Source organism: Perognathus longimembris, chromosome 8 (assembly GCF_023159225.1).
Source record: "Perognathus longimembris pacificus isolate PPM17 chromosome 8, ASM2315922v1, whole genome shotgun sequence".
In the NCBI taxonomy this organism is placed as follows: Eukaryota; Metazoa; Chordata; class Mammalia; order Rodentia; family Heteromyidae; genus Perognathus; species Perognathus longimembris.
In genome coordinates this window covers 9,643,448-9,648,112 of record NC_063168.1, presented here as the reverse complement: position 1 = coordinate 9,648,112, position 4,665 = coordinate 9,643,448, and the positions used below count along the sequence as shown (strand labels likewise).

At 37.0% G+C, this 4,665-nt stretch overlaps 1 non-coding gene across 1 annotated transcript; it reads right to left on the bottom strand.

Annotated features, from left to right (window-relative positions):
* Nucleotides 1-676: 676 nt before the first annotated feature.
* Nucleotides 677-783, bottom strand: LOC125356977. Its single transcript, XR_007212010.1, has one exon. It is a non-coding gene; the product is annotated as a U6 spliceosomal RNA (small nuclear RNA).
* Between the last annotated feature and the right edge of the window lie 3,882 nt (nucleotides 784-4,665).

The following is a 4,665-nucleotide window of genomic DNA, read 5'->3' as shown; positions in this document are numbered from 1 at the left end:
AAAGAGGAAAGCAGGAAATTCAATAGCTTTGCTTTCTACTTTGGCCTGAGAGAAATGTTTGAGCAGGTCAACTCTGTGGCAGGTGCATTTTCAAATGTGAGATGTCAACTCTTAAATGTCTAAGAAGCATAAGTTTTTATGATAATGGCCATCCTAACTGTGGTGAGGTGGACTTTCACTGTTGTTTTGATTTGCATTTCTTTTATGACCAGAGATGTTGAACATCTCCTAATGTGCCTATTGGCCAGTTTTATTTTTTTATTTTTTTTGATTCTTATCAATTTAATTATTTCAAGCATCAAGATACAGCACAGTATTTAGTGTCTTCCGTCTCTCCAGTTGTCAACCTGGTTAACTGGGTATGAAAATTTATGTGGTTAACTTGAAATGCTTTCTTGTAGAGAAATGAAAAGGAAGAGCAGAGGAGGAAAGAACAGGAAACAGAAAGCAAAATCTAGCTGATTGTCTGGTTCATCTTTGGAGTTAATCTCACCAGCTTGTAGAGGGTTGCATAAAGTGTGTATTTCATCTTGTGGGCCACAGTCATATCAAACTCCATACCTAGTTTAAACATAACAAAATTCTCAAAGATTTAAAAGATCATTTTTCTAAAGTAAAGCTCAGAAGAACCACTAATACAATTGCAATAAGCAATACTATTTTCCACTTTTTTTTTTAAAATATGGAACACTTCACGAATTTGCGTGTCATCCTTGCGCAGGGGCCATGCTAATCTTCTCTGTATCGTTCCAATTTTAGTATATGTGCTGCCGAAGCGAGCACTATAGGCCAGTTTTATTTCTTCTTCAGAGAAGTCTCTTTTTAATTTAAGTCTTTGGCCCACTTATTAATGGGATTAATGTTTCTTTGGGGATTTGTTTTTAGGGAGTTTAATTTTCTGAGCTCTAAGTGTATTTTAGAGTACTATTACAGTGTATGGAAGGTTCTCAAAAGACTAAATCTAGAGCCCCTCCCCCCCATGCCTCAGAAATTCTACTCCTGGGCATTTACCCAAATGACCACAAAAAAGGCCACACCAGAGCTCCCTGCACAACTATGTTCACTGAAGAATTATTTACCCTAGCTTGGATATGGAATCAACCCAGATGCCCCTCAGAAGAGGAATGGGTCAAGAAAACATAGTATATGTACACAATGGATTTCTATGCTTCCATCAGGAAGAATGACATTGTCCCATTTGAAAAGAAATGGAAAGATGGAAAAATTACACTAAGTGAAGTAGTCAGACCCAGAGGCTGCATGGTTTCCCTCATTTGTAATAACTAGAATATTTCCAGGATATTCTGAGAAGATGCTCACAATGGCTCAATAGCTATGTGCATATGACCATATAAAATGATGCTTATCAAAATGAACTCCAAGAAATGGAAACAAGAGGGTTTTAAAAAAGTGTACTGTTAGCATTTGTTTATTTTTCCTTTCTTTTTCTCCCGTTCGTTTATTCTCTGTTGTCACTGTTTTGTTGTGTGTTTTTTTTTAATTTTTGTACCCTTTGCCTTGTATGTAAGTTTGTCTAAAGTGGGGACAAGAAGAGTAATATAAGAAACATTGGGACAAAATGGCGAATCAATTCAGCAATTTCACTCTCTAGACACTACGTTGGAAATGAACTTTAGAATGTGTCTGTGGGGGGTCTGGAGTGGAAAAGTGGGAGAAAATGAGGGTGGGGTAACCCTGTTTAAAAAGAAATGTACTCATGACCTTACCTGTATAACTTTGTACATCAACTTTATGATAATTTTTTTAAGGAAAGCAAAAGTTGTACCATATAGCTAAAGATGTCTGTGTTTCTTTGGTACCTGCTATGTGTCAGGCCAAAGTTTTGGTTGTCTTTTCCATATTCATACATCTTAGTGGTACAATATTCATTAACCAAATGAAGTAAAGGATGTGCAGAGAGGTGACCAGACATTTTCTTTTCTTTTTACATTGTTATTCTTTGTTATTGTTACTATAAAGGTGGTGTACAGAGGGGTTACATTTACATATCAGGTAAAGAGTACTTTTCCTTTTCGACAATGTCACCCTTTCCCTCATTATCTCCCAGTTTTTCCCTCTTGTCTCCACCCATAAGTTATGTAGTTCATTTGTAACATAGTCTAATGAGTATCGCTGCTACATTTGTTCACCCTTTGTCCCATCATTTCTGTGCTCTTCCCATACCCTCCCCCAACCAGATAAACTTACACAAGACAAAAGGTACAGAAAAGAAAAACAGCAATAAAGATGACTTTTTTTTTTAAAGGTCCAAAGCCAAATAACAAAATAACCCCAAACCTCTTGTTTCAATTTTTTGGAGTTCATTTTGATATTACTTTATATGATCATACTCACCTATCTATTGAGTCTTTGTGATCATTTCCTAAGAATATCCTCCTTTTACCAAACATTTTCAAAGGCATACCATGAGGGACCATTGCCTACTATGGCTGGAACTCGGAGCCTGTGATCTTGCTTGGCTTTTACACTCTGCCATTGCATCTTCTCTTCTACTTCTTGTTTTCCAGGTCCTTTTCTGGCTAATTAATTATGGACTTTTCTGCCTGGGCAGGCTTTGAATTGTGATTTTAGGCTTCTGAATAGTTAGGATTACAAGCGTGAGCCACCAGTACCAGGCTATTCATTGCAATTTTTTTTTCTTTTTTGAACAAAGTACTACCACTTTATTTACTTTTACCTTTCTGCTGTTAATTTAAATTTTATTGTAAAGGTGGTGTGTACATTTCTTTTTGAACAGTGTTACTTCCTCCCTCATTTTATTTATTTATTTATTTATTTATTTGTTTATTTATCTTTTCTTTTTTTGATACAGGGGATCAAACCCAGGACATTGCACTTGCTAGACAAGTGCTTTCCCACTGAGCTACATCCCAGCCCTGCTCCCTCATTTTCTCCCACTTCCCTCCCCACCTCCCACAAGTTGTAAAGTTCCTTTCTAGGATAATGTCTAATAAGTGCTGTTGAATTGTTTCACACTTTGTCCCACCATTTCCATCATTATCCTTCCTTTCTCCAAATCACATAAGCTTATATGTAAGATAAAGGGTACAGCAATTTAAAAAACAAACAACAGTGACAACAGGACATAAACCAAAGGAAAATAAAAAGAAAGAAAAAGAAATAGCTGCAAGCTGTACAATAAAAACAACTTGTTTCCATTTTTTGGAGTTCATTTTGATAATCATCATTATATAAGGTCATATGCATACAGCAATTAAGCATTTGTGATCCTTTCCTGAGAATATTCTCCATTGTTTTCATTGTGCCTTACTTAGAGTGCTATTTAATTAATCATGTCCAAATGTAACTTTTACAATCCATTAGATTAACTTGTAGATATATAGGCATATTATAGTTATTACACATTAGGGAAACCATGCAACCTATGTTTTTTGGGGATCTGGCTTACTTTACTTAATATGTTTTTTTCTAAGTCTTTCCATTTCCTTATGAATGGGGCAATGTCATTCTTTCTGATGGAAGCATAGAATTCCAATGTGTATATACACCACAGTTTCTTAATTTATTCATCTAGTGAGGGGCATCTGGGTTGATTCCACATTATAGCTATGGTAAATATTGCTGCAATAAACACATTTGTGCGGGTGGCATTAGTGTGAGCTGGTTTATGGTCCTTTTGGGTAAATGCCCAGGAGTGGGATTGCTGGGTCATAGGGGAGCTCTATGTTTACTCTTTTGAGGAACCTCCATACTGCTTTCCAGAATGGTTGAACAAGTTTATACTCCTACAAACAGTGTAGTAGCATTACCTTTTAGCCATTTCTCTGCCAGCATTTGTTATTATTAGTTTTCTTGATAATTGCCAATCTTTCTGGGGTGAGATGGAATCTCAGTGTTGATTTGATTTATATTTCTTTTATGGCCAGAAATGTTGATATTTCTTTGTGTGTCTATTGGCCATTCTTATTTCTTCTTCAGAGAAGGATCTCTTTAAGTCTTTAGCCCACTTATGGATGGGGCTGTGGTTTCTTTGAGGATTTGTTTAGGAGGGAATTATTTTTTTCAGCTCTGAGAATATTTTAGAAATGAGCCCTTGTCTCGTGTATAGCAAGCAAAGATCTCTCTATTGTGGACTTTCTGTTTACCTGGTACCTATGTTCTTTACCATGCAGAAACTCTTCAGTTTTATGCAATCCCATTTATTCGACCATTCTTTGATTTGTTGTGTTTCTGAATCTTTACTTAAAAAGTTTTGACCTATACAAAGAAGCCCTAGAAAGGACTTTGCATCTATGACATTAGGTATCAGGGAGACAATATATGGCCAAAATGACAGTGCTAGCAGTCTGTTGAAACAACAGTGGGAAGGAAGGACTAAGGCTGAAGAATAAAAGAAAGGGGATGAAAGGAAAGTAGAGAAAAAGGAAGGACTGGCTCAGAGAATGTTACAGAAGTCTGACAATGGGGAGAGGGGGGTGTGGATAGGACAGGAATGGGCCAGTGTCCTTATTGAGGTGGCAGTGGTGCCAGAAAGCACCTTTACAACTTCTAGGATAAGAGTTGCAGTCCCCACACTAGATCTTCCTCCTCCACTGCAGCTCTTTCTTCCATTCACTCCCTTTCCCCTCCCACTCCTGGAGGAACTGGATTTCCTGAGTCCTGGATTAGTATCTTTGAAACAGT